Genomic DNA, 27,422 nt, shown 5'->3' with positions numbered 1-27,422 from the left:
CTACCTCCTATAGTACATGGGCAGACCGTATTTGAACGTGGGAGGAGGAGAAAGAGGGGTAGAGAGGTAAATGGCGGGAGAGCAAGAGAAAAAAATATATAAAAATAAAGAGTAAGCGTGCAAAAATAGAGCGAGAGAAAAAGAGAGGGAAAGAGAGGTAAAAGGAGAGAGAGCAGTGTAAGGAGAGAGAGGGGGATAGGGGGAGGAGGAAAACATGAATACAACAACCTCCCTGCTGAGCAGACTTGGTCTTCCATCCTGTCCCATCATGGCAACTTCCTCAGCTAGTCAACACTCATCCAATATCTCTGTCTCCTCTCCCCCTGCCCAGCCCTGGGTAAGCAGCCTGGGATAGAGGTGAACAGCCCCTGACCAGTCCAGTGGGTCTCATCCCAACACACACTGCATGTAGTGAGGCAACACTGTAACCTACCTACTACAGTCAACCAGGTCACTTTTGTAAAACATTTTTTTTTAAACTAAAAACGGCTATTTCAAGGTTAATGTCTACTGACTTTCTGTGGAGAGACTTAGCTGGCACAATGTAATGGCGTAGCCGTAAGGTGCATCTTTGAACTGCGACAGAAAAGCAGCAGCCAATTTCACAAGGGTTTTGACACTGCTGAAGAGCTCTGACAAGGCACTGGAGCGAGCACACACGCACACAGGAAAAGAGTGCAGTAGTTGCTAGGTAGATATTAGGCACTTATACACATGTAGTAGTGAAAAAAAAAGGGAACGATAGAGAAAGAAAAAAAGGAGAGACGCGCACATTAACGCACGCGCTGGAAGTAGAGAACGCTTTGGGGCTCGGAGCTCGCTGGGGTACTGGCTAGCTGCAGCTCGCTGGGGTACTGGCTAGCTGCAGCTCGCTGGGGTACTGGCTAGCTGCAGCTCGCTGGGGTACTGGCTAGCTGCAGCTCGCTGGGGTACTGGCTAGCTGCAGCTCGCTGGGGTACTGGCTAGCTGCAGGGTGGATTGTGATAAACCCACAGTCTCTCTCCCCCTCTGTCTTTAGAGTAATAACATGCACTACTACTACTACTACTACTACTACTACTACTACTACTACTACAACTGCAGTGCTGCAGAATACACTGAACCCCAGTCTCTCTTTCACCGCACAGCCTCTATGTCTTTGATACACCTGCATTGCTTGCAGCATAAACGTGACCAGCTGCAACTCTGGTTCTACCTCATTCCTAAACAGTCAAAACGCACCAATGCAAAATAGTGCAGTAGTTGCTAGATAGATATTGTGATCACATTGGACACTTAAGTAATTTCCCTCAAAATGTAAAAAAAAAATGGTAAACTTATAATTGAATGAATCTGCCTGCTGTATTAAACTCTAGTCTACAGGATTGTGTTGACACTTGAGTTGAGAGAGAAGACAATGTTCTCAACCCAATACATTTCTACAGTGTGACATTAAGAGTCAACATGGCTACTAGTTTTCACCAGACCCACTGGGTCGAGAAACACCCTCAACAGACAACCTAGCCAATAACAGCCCTGCTTGCGTCCCCAGTCCTGAGTCCCCTATAGTGACTCGGGACTGATAGACTGGCGCCCTCTGCTGTTTCCTATGTGATACTCCGGCGCTGTGCTGGTCGGGATGGAGAGAGAGGAGAGCCTCTCCAGTAAGAAGAAATCTGACCATAGAGATGGATAGAGGCCGCACTTGTACACTGCATGGGCAGTTCCATTGAGAGCTTTCACGGAAGCCATCATGGCAAAGAAAGGTGTTCTCTCTGACTAAATTGACATGCTCCATGCCACGCTGGGTGAAACGGGCAGACATTAATATTAATGCCCCAGCCACACTGCCTGCCTGGCAGGCACTGCTGCAATGCAGTTAGCTATTTGACAGAAATATACAATGAAAAAAGGGGAGAACGAAATTAGAAAATACTTTTTCCTGGCCGTGTGCGAGTGGGTTTTCAATGCAAGAAAGGGGCTCTGTGGGAAAGTGGGGGGGTGAAGGCATAGGGAGAGAGAGCGGGGATGGGCAGGTCAGGCTCCAGCACTTAAGTAGTAACAGGGAATAAACTTGACATGGGCATTAAAACCAGGGAGGGTTGGAGAGAGATTCTGGGGCAAGTGGAGGAAGAGGGAAAGAGAGCAAGTTAGAACAGTGAGGGAACTGGAGAAATAAAATGAGAGCTCCTCTTGTTACGATTGGTGTTAAAGCTTGCAGGTCGCTAGAGAGAGTGCCTCAATGCAGAAGGAAGGGCACATAGCGGAGGAAGGAGAACAGGTGGGAGAGAGAAAGATAGATCAGAAAAGAGAGAGAGAAAGAAAGAGGGAGGAAGAGAGGAAGTGAAGACGGAGGCATGATGAACTGGGTCACCCTGAGAGAGATGCCAGGAGTCCCTCAGGAGCACTCCACCAGGGCCTGTTGTCTTGGGCTGCAGTTTGTCATTGGACAGGAACCTGTATACTATGTGTTTGGGGAAGGGTCGACAGGGCCCTTCTGCCGCCCCGGCCTAGCTGACAGCCATCTGTGTGGTGGCCAGTACCTGGTACCAACGAGAGGGCAGGGGGACAATAACTCTACTAGGACAAAGCTAAATAAGAACAGTGTCCCATAATGTTTCACTGACAACATTTCTTCCACGTTTGAACATATTTTGTGTTGTCGATATTTGGGAAAGTACACAGACAATTTGCCATTTCCAACATGTCTGTGGTGAGTTTTTTCTGTGACAGGCATGCCATTTCACTGAATAAAAATGATTAGATGGAAACATGGCTACTGACTACAATCAATGTGGACTGTACTAGTCATGTAGTATTTGTGATGCATGGAGGAGGTGTTGCCAAGCCCTATCAGAATGCCTGTCTCAGATGAGGCTTCCTCAGAAGAAACATGGCTGAGTGAAACTCATCAGGACAGGGCGACAGGATCAATCTTTGAAATAATGACCCGTTCCCAACAAATCATTCACAAAAGCCACCAAGCCAGACTCCTAATGCACTGATTACTCTCCAGTCTACTACCATACCCTTATCATTGAAGGCCAGTCCGTTTCAGCCTTACCATGGAAGGCCAGTCTGTTTAGCCTTACCATGGAATTGGCATGCCAAGTCAATTGAAATAGAATGGCACTCAGACTGCTGTACCCTGGCTTCAGTGTCCTTTTATCTGGTATGTGGACTGGGGGGTGACAGTGTTCAGTGACAGCTAAGCCAGAGGATGTAAATATATGATGATCTAGCCTAAATAAGTAAATAGAGCCCCACATATTGGTCTTGGCTATCAAAAGGGGGATGGATGCGCCCACTGACCCAGTCCCACCATTAAGATGGACTAGAGCAGGGGGTATTCAACTCTTACCCTACGAGGTCCAGAGCCAGCTGGTTTTCTGTTCTACCTGACAATTAATTGTGCCCACCTGGTCTCCCAGGTCTAAAGCAGTGCCTAATAAAAGGGGGAAAATGAAAATACATTTTTTTTAAAGCAGTTGAACTGGCTTTGAGGTCCAGATTTTAATTTTAGGGGAAGAAGGTTGGGCATATCCCAATGAGGACTGACAGGGTAAATAAACCAGTGGAGGGTAAAGAAGCACATCAGATGAACCAGGCTCCAGCTCCATATTAAAGCCTTTGATTAGGCTGTCGTGGCTGGAATATTTCTCCCTGAAATGTGACCTTCGCTGCCTTTGTCTAACATAGTAGGCTGTGTGTGCGTGTTTTCATTAACCAAGATGGGAAGAAAGTGACTTGACAGAAGCATTTATATTATGTTTTGGTTAGATAATAAATCACAATGCATATAGCGTGCAGTTGTTTGTGGTGACATTTTTAAAGCAGGTGCATTTTTAAAGCAATCCAGCTGGCCATGTCTGGTTTTGTTAATCTGAAGTAGGCATACTAATGCCTCGTTTTGAATTAGCCTAAATTATCCTTAAATCACCTTGCATTGTGGAACGTCCTGACACAAAGGGATTTATGAAGACACAGGCAGACAGTGATAGTGCTGAATGGCACATTAATGTCCCATTGGTTCTAGATGACCCAATTATTTGCCCACAATGCTCTTCTTCCCCTTGCACATTACTCCCTTCAGCGCCTTGAAAAAAACAAATTCTCATCTTACCAATTCATCTCATTCACTAGCCACGATACTCGTAATAGGCGCCCTGCCACGATACTCGTAATAGGCGCCCTGCCACGATACTCGTAATAGGCGCCCTGCCACGATACTCGTAATAGGCGCCCTGCCACGATACTCGTAATAGGCGCCCTGCCACGATACTCGTAATAGGCGCCCTGCCACGATACTCGTAATAGGCGCCCTGCCACGATACTCGTAATAGGCGCCCTGCCACGATACTCGTAATAGGCGCCCTGCCACGATACTCGTAATAGGCGCCCTGCCACGATACTCGTAATAGGCGCCCTGCCACGATACTCGTAATAGGCGCCCTGCCACGATACTCGTAATAGGCGCCCTGCCACGATACTCGTAATAGGCGCCCTGCCACGATACTCGTAATACGCGCCCTGCCACGATACTCGTAATACGCGCCCTGCCACGATACTCGTAATACGCGCCCTGCCACGATACTCGTAATACGCGCCCTGCCACGATACTCGTAATACACGCCCTGCCACAATACTCGTAATACACGCCCTGCCACAATACTCGTAATACACCCACACTCCCAACCCCCGGGTGCACATTTCGTTTTTTTGCCCTAGCACTACACAGCTGATTCAAATAACCAACTCATCATCACGCTTTGATTATTTGAATCAGCTGTGTAGTGCTAGGGCAAAAACCAAAACGTTCACCCAGGAGAGGCTCCTGGACCGAGTTTGGGAACCCTGCTCTAGTTGAGGAAGGAATCCAGAAAAGATGAAGAGGGGAAATACAAGGGCGCGTGTATGTAGATGACAACACAACGTCAAGACTTTTACAGCAACATGCATTCACTACTCTGTCCCTGCCTAGTGATATGACTACGCTTTCTTTCACCACAATCCTTACCATCATGACTGATTGATTTCCTGACCATTTTCTCACCACAATATCCATGACTCTGTCTATCAAACATGGCATGAACAACATATACAGTAGAACATAAAAACCTACTCTTGCCTGTAGGGATTTTTCATGCTATTGTTTCACACCGAGGTAAAGAAGCCAGGCTTCGAGAGGGATTGTTGGGGGTTAGCAGAGCAGAACGGTGATTGAGAATTCAGCTGCTCGAAGCGAGGGCCTTCGATCGACGGCCAGGTAGACCAGGCAGCCTCCTGCCTCCCTGCACTGTCACCATATGGGGAGAGCATCCGAGACACCAATGATCTACAGCATGCTTGTAAATCTACCTCTCTAAATCACCGACCGCTGCCTGCCTCGGCCCCAGGCCCCACACACATACACCCACCCACACATACCGTTTACACTCCGACAAATGTCGGAGTTTAGTCTGTAGTAGATGAGCTGTAGGGGTACCTATTACACTACACCATAATAAACCAACACCTTTAAACCAATAACAGAGGTCAACCCTTTATCAGAGTCCATACTGAAGTAAAGTGCAGTAACTATAGGAAGAAGCTCCTAACAGAGATTAAGAGGCTGCTGCAGTATTGCGGGGATGGATAAGGTCTGTCGTGACTTTCTACTACAAATACACAGGGAAGGAAGATACACGGGTGGAAGACAGCCCATTTAGCATAGTAAAATGAATCCATTGTTTGCAGAGGAATGATGGGGAGTAAAGGGCTGTGTATCAGCCATCGTCTCCCCCCTAAGCTCTGAAGCAATGGGGCCACATGGCCCAGAGCAGTAGAATGTATATTGGTGTAGTATAATGGCTTAGTTGTGACTCTCAAGGGAGCGGGGTCATTTAAACGTACATTGTTGTAAAGACAAGAGAGCCCATATAAGCAAGATTAATCAATTCCAACTGTAGCCCACCAGATCCATGTGGTGTGGAGATAAAGAATGACTACAACATGTTTCTCATGTTTTCCAATGTGTCCAAACCACAGGCCAAATAATGGACTTTTTGTTATTAGATTAGTTCTGTATAAGGTTTTCCTTATTCATGTTTCCTATTTACATTTGAGTCATTTAGCACTCTCTTATCCAGAGCGACTTACAGTTAGTGCATTCATCTTAAGATAGCTAGGGGAGACAACCACATATCACGATCCTAGTAAGTACACGTTTCCTCAAAGTGCATCAGCAAAGATTTCAATGGTGTGGAGGCTACATGTGTCCCAATATAATAAGATGGGCCTTAGATGGGGAATCTGTGCCCTACTTGTACGCAATGCAACACACACACACACACACCTTTTACTTCCTTCACCTGTCACACTGCATTTATACTTACCTGTAACCCACGGAATAATTACACTTACCGTGGCGACCCACGGAATAATTACACTTACCGTGGCAACCCACGGAATAATTACACTTACCGTGGCGACCCACGGAATAATTACACTTACCGTGGCGACCCACGGAATAATTACACTTACCGTAGCAACCCACTGAATAATTACACTTACCGTAGCAACTCACTGAATAATTACACTTACCATGGCAACCCACTGAATTATTCAGCGGTGGTCAGATTCTAAACACTGTAGAACATACTAGATCATTCTGTATTAGATCTGAATGTGCACCGTGCAGTAACAGGCTGCAGTATTGCAGGGATGGATGAGAGCCCTGGGGGTGACTTTCATCCATTCAGATCTAGTATGTTTTTAGTCATTATGTTTCTGCATGCATGTAAGATGGACTACTAAACCAGTGTGGTGAATTTGGGTTCATGTGCACAACATGACGTAAGCTAGATCCCCATTATGAAGCTTTGAGCACTAAACTTCTTAACCTAGCTACAAAGTGGGTAAGTCAGAATTTCATTACCTACAATAATCATGAATAAAATACCAATGATAACAGTCAACAGTGTCCTTCCACCTCAGACAAGAGGACACGCACCACAACACCACGCGCTGAAACACCATCATTGACGATAAAGCACCATCAAGTTGCGCATGCTAATAAATCCCGACAGCCGTTCCAATACATCAAATGAATATATAAACATTTGTTTTTAAATGGAGTGAGAAAATATTCATAGACCCCTGTCAGCCGTGTAGTGGAAGTACATCACCTTCAGCTCCCATATTTATCACATGCATCGCTGAAGCACTTAAAGGGAACTAACACAAATAAATCCTGCTCCTTCTAGGTTTGTCAGATCAGCACACACCCTACCACTGTTTCATATATACTGTACAGTAGTGCTACATAATGCAAAGGCTTCTGTCGGTTACGTTTACGAGTGTGTGTGAGTACCTGTGTCTGTACTTTATGTAGGGGTGTGTGTGTGTACCTGTACTTTATGTAGGTGTGTGTGTACGTGCACTTGTAGGTGTGTGTCTCACTTTCCCCCCCAAAAGCTCCTGGAGTCGTTGAGGAGGAGAGCAGTATGGCGGCTAGGAACTGATGTTTTCAGCATACCACCGAGAGAGAGAGGGCAACAGAGAGAGAGAAAGCAACAGAGAATGAGAAAAGAGAAACAAAAGAGTGCGAGAAAGGGAGAGAAAGAGAGAGAGAAAGAGGTTACAGCACAGCCAAGCTTATCTATTGGCCCAGAGCCAAGATTGGCCCGGCCCCCGGAGGTGGTGTGGGTATTCTGATTTGACACAGGGGGATTCAGGCTTGTATTGGCTTGTCCTCTGACTGATCTGTCGGACAGATCCCAGCGCTGAGACCGACAGCGAGGTGGACAGACAGTCTGGACACTGTGGTTGGCTGGGTTGCGTTAGGGATGTTGGAATTAAAGTCTTCTCTGTACGCCACATGGGTTACCTCAGAGGTTGGAGGTGGATGTCATTTAGCTGTATGGTAAATGTCTAATATGATACAGCAAAGAAGTTTCAAACTAATACTTGGCCGAAACAGTATCCTGGCCTATTCCCTATATTACGCACTACTTTTGGCCAGCGTACTATTTTACATTTTAGTTATTTAGCAGACGCTCTTACCCAGAGCAACTTAAGATTAAGAGGAGCAAATTAGTGTTAGGTGCCCTTTTCATCTAGTCTGCCCGGGGATTCGAACCAACAACCCTTCGGTTAATGGTCCGACGCTTTTAAGCGCAAGGCTACCTGCCGCGGTTATAAATGGAATAGGTTGATATTTCAGATTAGGATCTGGACATGAACACACACGCTGAAAGGTGTTCTATGAGTACAGCTCATCTCATCTGCATTCCAAAGGTTAACTGGAGTAACGCATCTCTGTGAGATCACTTCTCTTTTAATGAAATACAGCAGAGCACTTATCCCGTTCCTCCTCCAGCCACCGTATCATCCTCAGTATTCTCGAATTAGACCACATCAACTGGGTAAAGAGGGACCATACACATTGAAGATAAACAACAAACCTATCATAAAAAAACAAACAATGCCTGTTTGTAACTACAGTACCAGTCAAAAGTTTGGACACACCTACTCATTCAAGGGTTTTTCTTTATTTGTACTATTTTCTACATTGTAGAATAGCAAAGACATCAAAACAATTCAATAACACGTATGAAATCATGAAGTAACCAAAAATAAAAATATATTTTATATTTGAGATTCTTCAAAGTAGCCACCCTTTTCCTTGATGACAGCTTTGCACACTCTTACCATTCTCTCAACCACAGATTTACCTCAAAAGCATTAACTGCAAAGCCTGGTGCCAGTTATGTTTGTGACGTCGTTGTCACCAACAGAGTTGGTAAAATAGCACAAACCGATCTGGAACCACAATCCAAACTGGACTCATTAGAAATAAGAGACTCTTAGCCCTTTATGGTGTTAGCTGATAGGCTGGGATATACAGAGGAAAGTTGGACAGCTGAAAGAAGCCTCACACGTCAGACTTCAACAGCCAGGATCTGAAGTCAGACGTTGAAAAAGCATCAAGATGATCTGAAAGCTCATGCAGTCCTTTAACTTCATCGGGGTAGGGGGCAGTATTTTCACGTCCGGATGAAAAGCGTGCCCAGAATAAACTGCCTGCCACTCAGGCCCAAAAGCTAGAATATGCATATAATTAGTAGATTTGGATAGAAAACACTCTGAAGTTTCTAAAACTGTTTGAATGATGTCTGTGAGTATAACAGAACTCATATGGCAGGCAAAAACCTGAGAAAAAATCCAACCAGGAAGTCTGGAAATCTGAGGTTTATAGTTTTTCAAGTGATTGCCTATCCAATATGCAGTATCTATGGGGTCATATTGCACTTCCCAAGGCTTCCACTAGATGTCAACAGTCTTTAGAACATTGTTTCAGGCTTCTACTGTGAATGGGAAGAGAATAAGAGCTGTTTGAGTCAGGTGTCTGGCAGTTGGCCATTATTTTAGTTACGCGCGCGGTCATGAGCACGAGCTCAGTTCTCTTTCCTTAATGACGACAAAGGAATTGTCTGGTTGGAATATTTTTTAAAGATTTATAATAAAAACATCCTAAAGCTTGATTCTACACATCGTTTGACATGTTTCTACAAACTGTAATAGAACTTTGCCTTTTCGTCTGGACTTTAGTGCGCGCGCCTTCTGCATTTGGAATAGTGAACCTAACGCGCGAACAAAATGGAGGTATTTGGACATAAAGATTAACTTTATCGAACAAAACAAACATTTATTGTGGAACTGGGATTCCTGGGAATGCATTCCGATGAAGATCAAAGGTAAGTGAATATTTATAATGCTATTTCTGACTTTTGTGGACTCCACAACATGGCGGGTATCTGTATAACTTGTTTTGGTATCTGAGCGCTGTACTCAGATTATTGCAAAGTGTGCTTTCGCCGTAAAGCTTTTTTGAAATCTGACACAGCGGTTGCATTAAGGAGAAGTGTATCTTTAATTCTATGCATAACAGTTGTATATTTTATCAACATTTATGATGAGTATTTCTGTAAATTGATGTGCTCATTCACCGGGAGTTTTGGAGGCAAAACATTTCTGAACATTACATGCCAACGTAAAATGGGGTTTTTGGATATAAATATGAACTTTATCGAGCAAAACATAAATGTATTGTGTAACATGAAGTCCTATGAGTGCCATCTGATGAAGATCATCAAAGGTTAGTGATTCATTTTAGCTGTATTTCTGGGAAATGGCTGTGTGGTTTTTCTTGTCTAGGTGCTGTCCTAACAATCTAATGCTATGCTTTCGACGTAAAGCCTTTTTGAAATCGGACAATGTGTTGGATTAACGAGAAGTTTATCTTTAAAATGGTGTATAATACTTGTATGTGTGAGAAATTTTAATTATGAAATTTTTGTTGTTTTGAATTTGGCGCTCTGCTATTTCACTGGCTGTTGGAGAGTGGAATGCTACCGTCCCACATACCCCAGAGAGATTTTAAGTGTGAGAGGATCTCTTTCAAGTCCAGAGACGTGTGACGGAAGCTGCGGTCAATCACTTGGAAGATCATCAATACAAAAGCCCCAAAAAGTAGGGAAGAAATCAGTCCAACCTGACAGCATACTGAAATACGTGAATGATGAGCACATCACTCAAACTCACCCACTAATTACAAATATCTAATGGTAAATCCAAAGTCTAAAACCAAGATCTTGACTAGACAGTTTTTAAAGGTTATAATGTTTCGACCCCTTTGAAATGTTTGGTTCCAGAAAGGAACCACATTGAGAGACAAACCAAAACCCACCTTAATCTCTTAGAAAATTGCCAGTCTAATTGGAGCTCGTTTGAATGTAGTAGAGGAATTCTTAAAGGGGAAATCTGTAGTTGCTACATTGATTTTTGGACCTTAAATTAATGATATACACTACAAACCAAACGGTATGTGGACACCTGCTCGTCAAACTTCTCATAAAAAAATCATGGGCATTAATATGGAGTTGGTCCCGCCTTTGCTGCTACAACAGCCTCCACTCCTCTGGGAAAGCTTTCCACTATATGTTGGAATATTGCTGCAGGGACTTTCAGCCATAAGAGCATTAGTGAGGTCAGGCACTGATGTTGGGTGATTCGGCCTGGCTCGTAGTCGGCGTTCCAATTCATCCCAAAGGTGTTTGATGGAGTTGAGGTCAAGGCTCTGTGCAGGCCAGTCAAGTTCTTCCACACCGATCTCGACAAGCCATTTATGTATGGACCTCACTTTGTGCACGTGGGCATTGTCATGCTGAAACCGGAAACAGCCTTCCCCAAACGTTTGCCACAAGTTGGAAGCACAGAATCGTCTACAATGTTATTGTATGCTGTAGCGTTAACATTTCCCTTCACTGGAACTAAGGGGATTAGTCCAAACCATGAGTAACTGCCCCAGACCATTATTCCTCCTCCACCAAACTTTACTGTTGCACTATGCATTAGGGCGGGTAGTGTTTTTCTGGAATCCACCAAACCCAGATTTGTCCATCAGACTGACAGATGGGGAAGCGTGAGAACGAGTTTCCACTGCTCCAGAGTCCAATGGCGGCGAGCTTTACACCCGCCACCCGACGCTTGGCATTGTACATGGTGATCTTAGGCTTGTGTGCGGCTGCTCGGCCATGGAAACCCATTTCCTGAAGCTCCAGACAAAAGGTTCTTGTGCTGACATTGCTTCCAGAGGCAGTTTGGAACTTGGTGGTGAGTGTTGCAACCGAGAACAGACAAAATTTGACACGCTTCAGCACTCGGCAGTCCCGTTCTGTGAGCTTGTGTGGCCTACCACTTCGCGGCTGAGCCGGTGTAGCTTCTAGACTTTTCCACTTCACAATAACAGCACTTAGTTGACTGGGGCAGGTCTAGCAGGGGAGAAATTTGACGAACTGACTTGTTGGTAAGGTGGTGTCCTGTGACGGTGCCACGTTGAAAGTCACTGAGCTCTTTAGTATTCTACTTCCAACATTTGTCTATGGAGATTGCATGGCTATGTGCTCAATTTTATACACCTGTCAGCAACAGGTGTGGCTGAAATAGCCGAATCCACTAATATGAAGGGGTGTGCTTCATGAGCTTAGTTCAACTATCATACTCATCAGAACCCAAAATATGATTGTTTTACTCCAATGTTTGTAAACAAAATAAATGTAAACTAACACTGTATTGCCTCGAAACATGGTCAGTCCATGCATTTTTTATTCCTTTTCATTTTATTTAACTAGGCAAGTCAGTTAAGAGCAAATTCTTATGTACAATGACAGCCTACCAAAAAGGTAACCTGCGGGGACAGGGGCCTGGGATAAAAAAATAAAAAATACAATATAAATAGAGGACAAAACACACATCACAAGACAACACACCACTATATAGAGAGAAAATCTAAAGCCCTGTGTATGAATTTGAGTGTGGTTACATTTCTCCAGACCCATCCCTCACCTTGTTACCAAAACAGTGGCGGGGATACGCTTTGTTATTGTTTCAACTATGGATTGCCCCTTTAATTAAGACAGTAGAGGGAAACCTTTATCTAGCTGAAACCAAACTCATCCATTAGTGCTGTGGCACCTTCCTTCTCTTATTGATTGATTATCTGCTCAGCTATACATCCAGCCCATACTATTCATCACCCAGGCAGGCAGGATGCATGTGAGGCTGCTGGGTGATGCTGTGGTGGGGCTGCAGAGGCGGACGCCTGTCTGCTGATTAAACTGCTTGGCTTGGTTCAGGTTGGGCTGGGCAGGGTGAAGACTAGAGAGTGACCAGTCAGACAACACAGAGTGTATCATTAGGGGACACTTTTTCACGCCACTTCGACAGGAAGTGATTTTCATAGCAGGTTAGGAGAATATTTTCGCTAACCTCAGTCTCCTAACCTGCTATGTTAATTCTCCTAACATGCTACAAAAAAGTCACTTCGGTATCGAAGTGGCGTGAAAAGTGTTTCCCTTATCATTAGGGACAGGAGTTTATCTTTACCTCATGACCAATCTGATCTCGAGTTTTTCCTTCTAACAATGTGACCTAACCAAGAAAAACCAAAAAGCCTAATAGCTAATAAGTTCGGCCTGGAGTTAATAAGGAGTTACAACCCCGCAGCCTAAAGACCCATCACCCATTTTACATTTTTACATTTTAGTCATTTAGCAGACGCTCTTATCCAGAGCGACTTACAAATTGGTGCATTCACCTATAATATCCAGTGGAACAACCACTATTTTTGGGGGGGAGGGTAGGGGGTGAGGGTTAGAAGGATTACTTTATCCTATCCCAGGTATTCCTTAAAGAGGTGGGGTTTCAGGTGTCTCCGGAAGGTGGTGATTGACTCCGCTGTCCTGGCGTCGTGAGGGAGCTTGTTCCACCATTGGGGTGCCAGAGCAGCGAACAGTTTTGACTGGGCTGAGCGGGAACTGTGCTTCCTCAGAGGTAGGGAGGCGAGCAGGCCAGAGGTGGATGAACGGAGTGCCCTTGTTTGGGTGTAGGGCCTGATCAGAGCCTGAAGGTACCCCCGCACACACATAGTAAAGTGTGTAGACCACTCCATCTTAATTCAGTCATTCAACACACAGATGATGTCAAGCCAAAAGTCAAGGGGACCTAAAGTGAGAGTAGGAGCTAAGCAAGCATCACATCATAGTAAACACAGTTAGCATCACATCAAGGTAAAGACAGAGTAATGAAAGAATAACGCTGATGTACAACGTTTGCTAAGAAGAAAGAGCTGGCCTGTGAATTAACTCCAGAGGGGCACCTTTAGTTTAACAGGTGGAGTGGGGTCATGCTTGAAGCCTCTCCCTACAGGGATCTGGGACAGCAGCCTCCTCTCTCCTGATATTTACTGCACAGCAGACCTACCTACCTCACACACAGTAGTGGATGGGAGATGCAGTACCATGACACGTGCCTGACTGTAGGACTGTGGAAATGATAATGTCATTATCATCTGGTGGGTGCTTACACAGCACATTCAGAACGTTTTTAGACCCCTAGACTTTTTCCACATTTTGTTACGTTACAGCCTGATTCAAAAATGATTACATTTTTAAAAATTCATCAATCTACACACAACACCCCATAATGACAAAGTGAATACAGGTTTTTAGAAATACCTTATTCACATATTCAGTATTCAGATCCTTTGCTATGAGACTCCAAATTGAGCTCAGGTGCATCTTGTTTCTATTGACCATCCTTGAGATGTTTCTACAACTTGATTGGAGTCCACCTGTGGTAAATTCAATTGGACATGATTTGGAAAGGCACACACCTGTCTATATAAGGTCCCACAGTGGACAGTGCATGTCAGAGCAAAAACCAAGCCATGAGGTTGAAGGAATTGTCCGTAGAGCTACGAGACAGGATTGTGTCGAGGCACAGATCTGGGGAAGAGTACCAAACATTTATGCAGCATTGAAGGTCCCCAAGAATACAGTGGCCTCCATCATTCTTAAATGGAAGAAGTTTGGAACCACCAAGATTCTTCCTAGATCTGGCCACCCAGCCAAACTGAGCAATCGGGGGAAAAGGGCTTTGGTCAGGGAGGTGACCAAGAACCCAATGGTTACTCTGACAGAGCTCCTCTGGAGATGTGAGTACCTTCCAGAAGGACAACCATCTCTGCAGCACTCCACCAATCAGGCCATTATGGTAGAGGGGTCAGACGGAAGCCACTCCTCAGTAAAAAGGCACATGACAGCCCGCTTGGGAGTTTGCCAAAAGGCCCCTAAAGGACTCTCAGACCATGAGAAACAAGATTATCTGGTGTGATGAAACCAAGATTGGGTGTCACGTCTGGAGGAAACCTGGCACTAGCCCAACGTGAAGCATAGTGGTGGCAGCGTCATGCTGTGGGGATGTTTTTCAGCAGCAGGGACTGGGAGACTAGTTAGGATCGAGGCAAAGATGAACGGAGTCAAGTACAGAGAGATCCTTGATGAAAACCTGCTCAAGAGCATTCAGGACCTCAGACCGGGGTGAAGGTTCACCTTCCAACAGGACAACGACCCTAAGCACACAGCCAAGACAATGCAGGAGTGGCTTCGGGACAAGTCTCTGAATGTCATTGAGAGGCCCAGCCAGAGCCCGGACTTGAACCCAATCGAACATCTCTGGAGAGACCTGAAAATAGCTGAGCAGCGACGCTCCCCATCCAACCTGACAGAGCTTGAGAGGATCTGCAGAGAATGGGAGAAACTCCCCAAATACAGGTGTGCCAAGCTTATAGCGTCATATCCAAAAAGACTCGAGGCTGTAATTGCTGCCAAAGGTGCTTCAACATAGTACTGAGTAAAAGTCTGAATACTTATGTAAATGTGATAGTTTGTTTTACACATTTGCAAAATGTTATAAAAACCTGTTTTTGCTTTTTATTATGGGTGCTTTTTATTATGTGTGCAGATTTAATCAATTTTAGAATAAGGCTGTAACGTAACATTTTGAAAGTCAAGGATTGTGAATACTTTCGAATGCACTGTATTTGTCCTATTTCACAAGTGTGTATTAATATGCATGTGTGAATTGGAAATGCGTTTTTTTGTATATCCCAACTCTCCCTGAGAAACCCTCAGAGTGTGAGGTCAAGTCCAGGGTCTGCCATTATCAACAGAGACCCTGGAGCAATTAGGGTGAATTACCTTGCTCAAGGGCACATGGACAGAATTTCCACCTTGTCAGCTTATCATTCGGGGACTTGAACAGCTCGGGGATTTGAACCAGCAACCTTTCAGTTACTGGCCCAACGCTCTTAACCGCTAGGCTACCTGCCACCCTTAATGAAGGAAATGAATAGATGTTGAGTGTGTAGGGGTGGCTGAGACTGACTGGAGGGATGTAACTACAGTGGTTGAGTGGAGTTGGTTAGTAAGAAGTGAAGGTCATGTAGCCTAATCCCAACATATATGGGCCCTGGTCAAAGTAGTGCACTACATAGGGAATGGGGTGCCATTTGGGACACACACAACAATAAACACAGGACTTCAAGGGACGGTGATTGGAGACAAAACCAGTTGAGAGCAGAACAGAGCATAATAACTAAAGCAAAACCCTCCCCCACACATACAGCCCCCTCCTCTCTGATCTGATGACACTAAGTGAGATCACCACTGAAGAAATGATGGCTATGAGCTGTGGAGTTATGGCTGGTTTGATTTAAAGAGGGCCCTGCCTGTGTGCTAAAGGAAAGTGGAGACAGACTGCAGCAGAACTACTTTTTAGAGCCCAATAACATGTGACATTCCGGGTCTGCCATTTATACAGTTGCAATTCTGCACTTTCATTGGCCAGGTAAGGTCAAGCTTTGAGCAGACACATTAGCCTGGAATGAATCCATTCCAACCTGGCAAACGGTCAATTCTTGTAACAGCCATAAAGATAATGTAATTGAATGGCTATAAATTGCACTGACAATACATAAATTGAATTGCATACTTAAAATCTACGCAAGGATTGCTCTCAACCGCCACATAAAAAGCAAGGGATATAATTTTGCTATTGTGGAGTTGAGGAAGTGATGCAAGTGAGCTTGTTAGTGACGATATATAAATCAATCAGCAGCAGATATACTGTGGAACGAAGCGCATTAGGCTAACGTGTGATACTAGACTAGTCTTTTTGACGACAAGACACTTTCCTCACAACATGAGCCCCTCTCCATCTCAGCTACTGTGTCTCTGAGCGGTTGCATTCTCTTTTTTGATGACAAATACCTCAGAGACATTTATATATGATTACTTAAAGGGGACATGACAGTAAATAGTGTAAAAAAATATGGACTTGGAATAATGAAATACACATCCTCAGGCAATAAAGTTACAAGGGGGGGGGGGGCGCACAGTCACTAGGGGCAGTAGCAGAAACAGAAACCGTCAAAGACCGGTACTGAGAGAGAGCAAGAAGAGGGAGGGAGAGGGACAAGGGGAGAGAGAGAGAGGAAAGAGAGAGTGGAGAGAGCAGAGGACATTCCAGGCAGTACAGTAGATGTGCCCCGTGATGAGACCAACTAATTAAACAGATATTCTTCAGTGGCCACCGTGCCTCGGGAAAGATAGAAAAAGCCACTTGAAAATTAATGAAAGCTCAAAAGGAGAAAAGACAAAGCCCTTGTGGGGGAAAACGTAGCACTGTGCCTTGAGGTGAGGCTGGCTGTCTGACGCGCATGTGCGTGCATTGCCAAAAAGGACACACTAGCACTTTGGAAGCATAATTATATCAGTTGCTCTCCAGTAACCTTTCCACTTCTCACCGTCACTCTTTACCTGACTCCTCCTCCTACTCCATTTCTCCAACGCACAGTGTTTCTAAGTATAGAGTTTGAGCAGACATCAGCTCTACCTTAAGCAGCGTTCTCCAGGGAGAGTGAAGGGGGTTCAAAAAGAGGGAGAGAAAAAGGGGGGAGTTGAGTTGAAGTAAAACGGGACTGGAAAGAAAATAATCAGGAATATACATGAGGACCAATAAAAGGGATACCAGTTTATTTGGTGGTACTAAAAAGAGAGCAGAAAATGACAGCAGCTGGCAGTGTGGGCCTCGCCTCCCGGGCCGAACCGACACACCTCGCAGGACGGACGGACAAGAGATGCAATCGCTAGGCAGGGGAACGGGATGGAGGCTTACCAGAGGCTGTGGCCAAAAGCTGCTGAGAATAGTTATGAAGGGAAGAGGGGAGTGAAGCAGAGAGGAGGGGGGTGGACTAGTTTTTGCACTACTTGACTAAATATGGTCAGAGAGGTGGTGGGGGAGACACACCGGAGCAGCTCTACAACCCAGGACTGATTCTGAATGCGTGTTTCAAATGCTTGGCTAGCCATAAACGGAGAGCTAGCTAACGAATGGTAGCTTCACTTTCTGAACTGTGGGGAGATGACCATCCCTCATCCTCTCTAGACCGTGACCTTCACCCTCTGAAGAGAGGACCCCTGCTGGGTTGGTTTGGCCTAAAGAGGTGTAGTCCCTTCTCCCTTCTACTGTAAAGACCAGCCATGAACTATGAATGGCATCAATAGCTCCTGGTCACCCTAGCAAAAGTTTTTTTTTTTAACCTTACAGTTTTACCTGGTTAAAGTTTAGTTTACCTTTGACTGTGTGAAATATATGTAACTTGCAAATTGCTATAAATAACAATTCTTTATGGTAAACTCAAAGACCTCCCCATTATTTAGCGGACTCCCTCTCTCTTCTCTTGAGCTGCATTGTGAAGTAGTTGCACTGAATAATAAAAAGTATTTTACAAATCCCCATAGAGATAAAGCACTGAGGCTGGCTGTGTCTATGTGTGTTCTGAAAGAAGGTAGACATAGGCAGCAGGGGAGGGCGAGGCAGCGCGCGAGAGGGCGCGTGAGAGGGAGAGAGGGCGCGCGCGAGAGGGGAAGGAGCGAGAGGGAGGGAGCGAGCAGGAGCGAGGGCGCACGCGAGAGGGGAAGGAGCGAGAGGGAGGGTAGTAGGGAGCAAGAGGGAAGTATGGAGCAAGAGGGAGTGAGGGAAGTAGGGAGCAAGAGAGAGTGAGGGAAGTAGGGAGCAAGAGGGAGGGAAGTAGGGAGCAAGAGGGAGGGAAGTAGGGAGCAAGAGGGAGGGAGGGAAGTAGGGAGCAAGAGGGAGTGAGGGAAGTAGGGAGCAAGAGGGAGTGAGGGAAGTAGGGAGCAAGAGGGAGTGAGGGAAGTAGGGAGCAAGAGGGAGTGAGGGAAGTAGGGAGCAAGAGAGAGTGAGGGAAGTAGGGAGCAAGAGAGAGTGAGGGAAGTAGGGAGCAAGAGGGAGGGAAGTAGGGAGCAAGAGGGAGGGAAGTAGGGAGCTAGAGGGAGGGAAGTAGGGAGCAAGAGGGAGGGAAGTAGGGAGCAAGAGGGAGGGAGGGAGTAAGAGGGAGGGAGGGAGCACAGCGAGAGAAAGAGGCAGTGAGGGAGAATGGGTGCTACACTTTCTGCCTGTCTCCTAAAGACCAGGCCATCCTCCCATCTCTCTCCCTCAGAATGCACACGGTGAAAAGGAAAGGAGTGCTGCAGTTTCTCTTCCTCTGCCTTCTTTTTCAAACGGTAGCAAGCTCCTCATGTCTGCGCAATGTCTTTCCCCTCCTGAAGGTATGGGGCGTGTATGTGTGTGTGAGCGTGTGTGACTCTCCCCCTCGGTGACTATGGCAATCCCCACACACCCCCTCCCCCAACCAGAGAGCTGAATCAGCGAGTCAGGCGTGCACCCAGCACACGATGGCTGCAGTAGCAGCGCAAGCTCTCTCGGTCATTATGGTTCTCCTCACTAGGAAAGAGGAAGAGGAAGAAAGGAGAGGGGGAGGAGAAGAGTAGCAGCCCCAGATAAGAAACTGATCTGACAGGTAATATATGCTCCCTATTTTTCATTTGGATGAGGAGTTTACCCCTGATGGGCCCTGACGTCTCTCTCTCCTCCGTCCTCTTTCGCTCCTCCTCTAGCGGAGGAGCATGGCTTGGCTGTGAGTAGAGCGTCGGCAGTCGGAGTGGAATTTACTATTCTGCAGTAGCAGCACACAGTAGCAGCCAACCAGTAGGACAGAAGAGAACTTAACCAACCAACACCTTGGGGCTCCTCTCTTTCTCTCTCCCTCTCTCTGCTGGGGTCGCTCTTTCTGGTTGCCTGGATAGACCACCGGGAGGGAAGAGAAAGGGAACACCGGCCGGGGAGGAGTGTGGAACAAAAAAAAAAAAGGAGTGAAGCAGGTGAAGGTGGAATGAACGAGGGGGGAAGTTGCTGTCTGATCAGTTGTCCACATGGATCTTTTCTTTTTGCCTTATTCTATCCTCTCCCTCTCTCCCTCCCTCTTCTCCTCTCTCTCCCTGCTGTGCTGTGGCCGGACATGCTGCAGCAGCAGAGGTCTCTCTTTGCCTGGCTCATTAGGCATCGCAGTTGCAGCCCTGTCGCTATCTAATGACGGACTTATTAACTCAAACCCGCACCGGCTTAGAGACTGCCTGAGATTGAGCCAAAGACAACCATTCCATTTTCTTTTTCACACGTCCTACCTTAATGGAAACTCACATTTTTTACCGCCCACTTTTGAGTGTACCCTCTTGCCTTTTCATTCACTGCCCAAGATAAGAGAGAAGACTGCATTTTATAATGGAGGTCATCAACGTCATCATTTATTTAATCCAGGGGTACGTTTTGAGGACATGTCAACATCAAAGTCCCGAGGATGACTTCTGGATGGACGGTTGGAATGTCAGGGTTATGGTGGTGAATGATAACGAGGCTTTAGCAGCAATAAAGAACAGCGTCAGTTTGTGTGGTGAACGAACGAGACATGAGTTTTAAACAGAACATGGGAGTACGGAAGAGCGCGGATTGACGGCACACCGCTTAACACTGAGGTGGAGGGGTGAGGATAGGGGGAGGTGGAGGGGTGAGGATAGGGGAAGGAGGATGGAGGTTATGGCTGACTGAGTGGATGTGTGTCACTGAACCCATAGCACTGGTGGTAGTAACCCAGTTTCTCTCTCTCACGATTTCCCTTTCTCTGAATGCTGCTAGGGGCAGGCAGGCAGGCAGGGCACAGTACTGCGGTGCTACTGTATCTCTCAGCCCAGACCAGAGCAGGGCCAGATGACAGCCACCCACTCAGCTAATTCACTCCCTCCCTTCACGCCAGTCAGTCAGTTGCTAGCTAGTCCACCAGAAGGAATTCCAACCCCCTCTCGGGCGGCCGTGACATTTCCTAAATGGGACGTGACACCTCCAACACAGAAGCGCTGGCTCATCCACCCACCCAGCCAGCCCTGCACTATCTTTATGCTGAGAACAACTGGGTAGGACACCTCCAATTCTCTCTCTGTCCAAATCTTCATTAATTCATATTTCCAGAACCATAAACCCCAAATACATTTCACTATATTTGGCATTAACACACAACATACATATTAACAAACATTCCAAAAGTTCCTATCGGTAACATGTAGACAAATGTCCCCCTACCCAGCCATAGCCTCGGTTGGTCTGTCTGTCAGGTCAGTCAGGCAGCACCTAGCTAGCGGGTTGGGGGGGGGGACAAGCTGCCACCAGGCAGTGTTGACTTGTGGAATGTGTTGGGCTGGGGTAAAGATTCATTAGAGACTCACTGAACATTTCACACTGCCACACAAATGGCCATCTATCTATCGCCTCCTGCTGCCTCATCCCCTCCAACAGAACAGCTGCTGCCACCTTAAACACGGGACAAGGAGGAAGAGAGTGATTTGATTTAAAAAAAGAGTGACAAAGAGAACCCCCCACAGAACACAGGAACAGAGAGAAAGAGAGGGAGAGGTGGAGAAAAGAGCACTACCCAGGGCCAATCCACATACAAGTGCTGAGTGGGCAGGCTAGCAGTATTAGCGCTAGCATGTGACCTCTGGTCTGCCTGCCTGTGCATGAGCCTAAAACCCAAATCCTGCTCACAATAGCTTCCTGTTCCACTTGGATAGATACCACCCTCGTTTTCAAACATCAGCGGCGGCACCGGGGCAGTAGAGAGCTGGGTGGACACTGGGGGGACAGGGGCTGACAGTGACACCAGAGACATGCATTGGACAAGAGCGATGTGCATAACGGGTAAGGGATATGATAAAGAGGGTGGGAGTGAGAGAGAGAGCAAGCGAGAAAGAGAGAAGGGGGAGGATCAGGAATGTGTAACTGTGTACCGCATGTAGCTTCAAAATGCGCCCCTATTCCGAGGACAGTAGGATCAAGCCTTATACAAGACCAGATGCACCGAGGCTAACCATCTACCAAGGACGCTTTACCAACCAGGAACAAGTCCACTACTGCTTTCGAACTTTGACCCAACCCCTCTACATCTCTCCCCTTCTTTCTTGTTCTGGAAGAATACAAGGACAACCTTCACTTACTGGGGGGGTGGCAGTTTAACGTCACTTGGAAGCTAAAGGAAAGCGGCCTTGACTGTTGATCTGAACTGAAATCACGCTCAAAGTCACCTTACGGTGCAGACTCACACTGCATTCCTAAGGGGAAAACGGTGAGGAAAAAAAGTGAATTTTCTGTGTTACTACTACTAGTACTACTACTAACTGCTACGTGCGACCTTGTGAATTCACTGGGATTGCCGACTTGGTGTACATACTTCTTTATGTACCCATATGAACATATGATAGCTATGGAATGTAAAGAAGTATGTATTCTTGGTGAGGTGCAGGGCGACGGGGAATGTTTTCTGATTGATGAGAGTCACAGTTTTTTTTGACAATCTGTGTCTGTGTGGAGATGTGAACAATGCCAGGATGTAAATGAGAATAGCGGGCGGAGTGGAGAGCGAGTGAGTGGTGTAGGGGGTAATACATTAGCTATACTGTTTCTGGGCAGTCTCACTGCAGCAATATAACCGCTGCAGGGACATAGTTAACACTGCTTTCTCGAACTGGCTGACTTAACCTACTGGCAATATTATAGAGACACTATTAATCAAAGCAATAAGAATATTTGTTAAGCCGGTGTCTACCAGAGGGTTAGTGTGCTTGGCTTGTATTACTCTCCTGTGTAACAGAATGAGTTGGTTCTGTCAGTTAGTTCTAGTTAATTAGGAATGCGTTAGTTCTATTTATTAGGTATGAGTTAGTAAGGAATGAGTTGGTTCTAGTCAGGAAGTCATGAGTCAGTTCCGTCACCTCAACAAACTCAGGAGGAATAATCACCCTGGGACATGGCCATACGACAGGGCCTCCTGACATCATTACTGGGTTTTACTGCATTATGGCCTTCTGAATCACAGTCAGCGGCAACTTAACTCTCCACTTCAGTTCAGGAGAGAAGGGCAGCGAGCGAGAGAGGGGAGAGGGGCAGCGAGCGAGCGGCAGGCCAGAGAGAGCCAGGCCAGAGAGAGCCAGGCCAGAGAGAGCCAGGCCAGAGAGAGCCAGGCCAGAGAGAGCCAGGCCAGAGAGAGCCAGGCCAGAGAGAGCCAGGCCAGAGAGAGCCAGGCCAGAGAGAGCCAGGCCAGAGAGAGCCAGGCCAGAGAGAGCCAGGCCAGAGCTCCACAATTAATACTACAATATTTTCTAAAGGTCTCCCGGCTCAGGATGGGAAAATAAGGAAGGTGAATTGTGGCAAACTGCTACCATCTTTGCTTTATCAAAACGGCCAATGGGATAGAAGGCCAACAAAAGAGTTGCTAAGGAGGCAGATCAGAAAGGTAGGTGCACAGAGAGATTGAGGGAGGCAACAACATCGCTGTTTAAAAAGCTGCTGGCTGGCTCTGCCCCAATGCTATATCATATGGCTGGTGTGGTGTTAACCCTACTTTGTGTCCTGTCCAGCTACAGCACTAGCAAAGTCTCCCCCAACATAACCCCACCCCACTGAAAACCCCTCTGCTTGCCTCCCCAGCTGATTCCTGGCCTCATTGTTCAGTTTGCTATGCTCGCCAAATGCTTTGCGCGCAGCACGGCAGTCGGCAGTGCAGCTTAGGACCATCAAAAAGTGACAATGTAGGATCAGGGCCTGCTTCGGACCGGTCAGCTGATTCCAATTGTATCACTGCTTCAAACAAATAAAAGGCCCATGGGAGAGAGATGGGGGGGTGGCTGCCCAAAAAGGTGTAACAAAACTAAGAAAGCATTCATTGTTTTCTTTTCTGCAGTGGAAAACAAAGGCTTGTGGAAGTTATTGTAGAAGAGCTGAACTGAGCGGTGTGCTAACACTAAGTCTGCTAACAGCAGAACAGCTCATACCAGACCATGCTAGTGCAGAGAGTAGCGGTCAAGCAACGGAAAAGTCTAGTACTCCCTATGGGACAGCAAGAAGGTAGAGCAGAAGCAAGATTCTTAATGCGGTCTTCGACAACCTGCACCAGCGTCATTCCAGTGACATCAAGACAGAAAGAAAAAATACCACCAGCGTTTTTAGACTTCAGAAAGAGAGATAGAATTTGTAACCTACTTGTCCCCTTTTAATACATTCAGGTTTTTCTTTTTACCTCAGTGCAGTCATATTTGATGCATGAAGATAAAACTGGTAGTAGAGGCACTCAGATTCTCTGTGCTGCTAAACTCCTCTTAGACGCAAGTAGGCTTGCAGACAGACAGACCTGCAATGCTTTTCAATGAAGTCCACGGTAGCTCAGGGTGCAGCTATGCTTTAGGGTAAGCTAAGCTATTTGTGCTTAAAGGAGGGGGTTTATGACTAAGAAAACGTCAATGAGAGCAGGGTAAAAAGATCAAGCTCAAATGTCACTTCAAGAGACATTATCTGGACAGAAGATTTAGGCTACAACATGCCTGTCTTGCTCTTTCATTACCCCCTCGCTGTGTCCTAGTCCCTTTTACGGTCAGTCTCTAACCTTGCTCAGTCTTTCACATCTCCATATGTCTCTCTTTCGCTCTCTGTAAAGACCTATAGCAGCTATTCCACTAACTGTCTATGGGGGCATGGCTTTCTCTCCTCCTCCCACCGTTCCCTCCCTCTGGCCGTGACCTGCTGCTTGACTGACACCACACAGCAGATGCTGACATTATCAAATGCTCAGTGCCTGTCTGTCTGCAGCCCCCCTGCTTTTGCTCTGTTATGGACAGTGGACAGGATGGTGCAGCTGGCTGCCACCCGCCCAACCATCGAAATCGACTAGTGTGTGCGTGTATTGCAAATAGCCTCTCTCCTGTGCCATATCGACCTGCCCCTGTACTGAACTCTCCCTCTCTACAGCTCCCTCTTGCGCTCCACATCTCCCTCTGTTACATGGCTGGTGCACACACACACACATTTTTTACATTTACATTTTAGTCATTTAGCAGACGCTCTTATCCAGAGCGACTTACAGTAGTGAATGCATACATTTCATAATTTTTTTTTCCTGTGCTGGCCCCCCGTGGGAATCGAACCCACAACCCTGGCGTTGCAAACACCATGCTCTACCAACTGAGCTACGGTCCCATCCGTCACAGGCTGTAATTGCTACATGACTCTGGGACATTTGACTCAAGTGCACCTCGACAGATTATTATCTTTTTCTTAGGGAACCATTTTTTTTTCACTCAGAGGGGTTGGAAACGCAACTTAAAAAATGGCAACGAGGATAAATAGACCGGTTGGAGGGCAGAGCATAGGGAAGATGTGGGGGGGGGGGGTAGGCATCAATGACTGTGGTGGGTGAGAGAGCGAGTGTACACTGCACCCTTCCCTGTACCATTGTACTGTATGTTCATGTTTCCAGCTTGTTCCATCTGGGTCGGCTCCACTCCAGTCCTTGACCCTGACACAGTGAAACCCCAATGCTTTGCTAAAGCTGGTAAAAAGGAACCAAATCACCTCTTGAATGGATTTGGTCCCCTTCAACCAGCTGTAGCTATGCTTTGATGACTACATACTGTCCTACTGGAGCTTCTCTCTCTTCCAAAGTGTTCTGACTGACTGGATGATCTCAGTGTCAATGATCAGCTGTAGCGCCGTACCTTGGTGACTTAAGACACGTCGTTCACATCTGCTCTCTTCATCTTCAGTAAGTGATTATTGATTGAGTGTCATGTTTCATTGCTGCTAAAACTGTTGCTCTTCCATCTTGACTAATAAAAAGGAACCCAACAGTTTCAACAAAACGGTGTAGCGTCCCTTTCTCCCGGACTCTGACTCAACCGTTCTGTTACCATAGAATGCATATATACACAAGATTGATATTCCAACCAGATACTCAACGGCCGTCTTAAAAATAGCAGGGGACATATGCAGGGCACTTCAGACACACACACCGTGCGGGGCTGAGCTCACTCATATCAAATTGTATTTGTCACATGCACCAAATACAACAGGTATAGGTAGACCTTGCAGTGAAATGCTTACTTACAAGCCCTTAACCAACAATACAGTTTTAAGAAAATCCCGAAAAAAAGTAAGATAAGAATAACAAATAATTAAGAGTCGCAGTAAACAACAATAGCGGGGTTATATACAGTGGGTTCTGGTACAGAGTCAATGTGTGGGGGCACCAGTGTCGAGGTAATTGAGGTAATTATGTACATGTAGGTAATGCAAATAGTCTGGGTAGCAATTTGATTAGCTGTTCAGGAGTCTTACGGCTTGGGGCTAGAAGCTGTTTAGAAGCATCTTGGACCTAGACTTGACGGTAGCAGAGAGAACAGTCTATGACTAGGGTGGCTGAAGTCTTGGACAATTTTTAGGGCCATTCCTCTGACACCGCCTGGTATAGAGGTCCTGGATGGCAGGAAGCTTGGCTCCGGTGATGTACTGGGCCATATGCACTACCCTCTGGTGTGCCTTGCGGTCGGAGGCCAAGCAGTTGCCATAACAGGCAGTGATGCAACCAGTCAGGATGCTCTCGATGGTGCAGCTGTAAAACCTTTTGAGGATATGAGGACCCATGCCAAATCTTTTCAGTCTCCTGAGGGGGAATAGGTTTTGTCATGCCTGCTTCACGACTGTCTTGGTGTGCTTGGACCATGTTAGTTTGTTGGTGGACGCAAAGGAACTTGAAGCTCTCAACCTGCTCCACTACAGCCCCCTCGATGAGAATGGGGGCGTGCTCGGTCCTCCTTATCCTGTAGTCCACAATCATCTCCTTTGTCTTGATCACGTTGAGGGAGAGGTTGTTATCCTTGTACCACACGGTCAGGTCACTGACCTCTCTATAGGCTGTCTCATCGTTGTTGGTGTTCAGGCTGTTGTGTCATCGGCAAACTTAATGATGGTGTTGGAGTCGTGCAGTCATCAGTGAACAGGGAGTACAGGAGGGGACTGAGCACGCACCCCTGAGAGGCCCCCATTTTGAGGATCAGCGTGGCTGATGTGATGCTACCTAACCTTACCACCTGGGGGTGGCCCTTCAGGAAGTCCAGAATCCAGTTGCAGAGGGAGGCGTTTAGTCCTAGGGTCCTTAGCTTCGTGATGAGATTTGAGGGCACTATGGTGTTGAATTCAGAGCTGTAGTCAAAGAACAGCATTCTCACATAGGTGTTCCCTTTGTCCAGGTGGGAAAGGGCAGTGTGGAGTGCAATAGAGATTGCATCATCTGTGGATCTGTTGGTGTGGTATGCAAATTAGAGTGGGTCTAGGGTTTCTGGGATAATGGTGTTGACGTGAGCCATGACCAACCTTTCAAAGCATTTCATGGCTACAGACGTGTGTGCTACAGGTCGGTAGTCATTTAGGCAGGTTACCTTGGTGTTCTTGGACACAGGGACTATGGTGGTCTGCTTGAAACATGTAGGTATTACAGACTCGGACAGGGAGAGGTTGAAAATGTCAGTGAAAACACTTGCCAGTTGGACAGCGCATGCTCGCAGTACACGTCCTGGTAATCCGTCTGGCCCAGTGGCCTTGTGAATGTTGACCTGTCAAAAGGTCTTACTCACATCGACTGCGGAAAGCGTGATCGCAGTCATCTGGAACAGCTGATGGGCTCATGCATGTTTCAGTGTTACTTGCCTCGAAGCAAGCATAGAAGTTATTTTGGTCCCGTGTGGCTCAGTTGGTAGAGCATGGTGTTTGCAACGCCAGGGTTGTGGGTTCGATTCCCACAGGGGACCAGTACGCGGGAAAAATGT

The 27,422-nt window shown here is 46.4% G+C and overlaps 1 protein-coding gene across 3 annotated transcripts in view; it reads right to left on the bottom strand.

Moving 5' to 3' along the window:
* LOC106569317 (E3 ubiquitin-protein ligase mib1) overlaps positions 1-27,422 on the bottom strand; it is a 100,326-nt gene that overhangs the window by 19,002 nt on the left and 53,902 nt on the right. The window lies entirely within an intron of this gene.

The sequence above is a fragment of the Salmo salar genome, chromosome 14 (genome assembly GCF_965601325.2).
Source record: "Salmo salar chromosome 14, fSalSal1, whole genome shotgun sequence".
NCBI classification, from domain to species: domain Eukaryota; kingdom Metazoa; phylum Chordata; class Actinopteri; order Salmoniformes; family Salmonidae; genus Salmo; species Salmo salar.
Note: the sequence above shows the minus strand (reverse complement) of the source record. Positions and strands in the feature narration are given on the sequence as shown.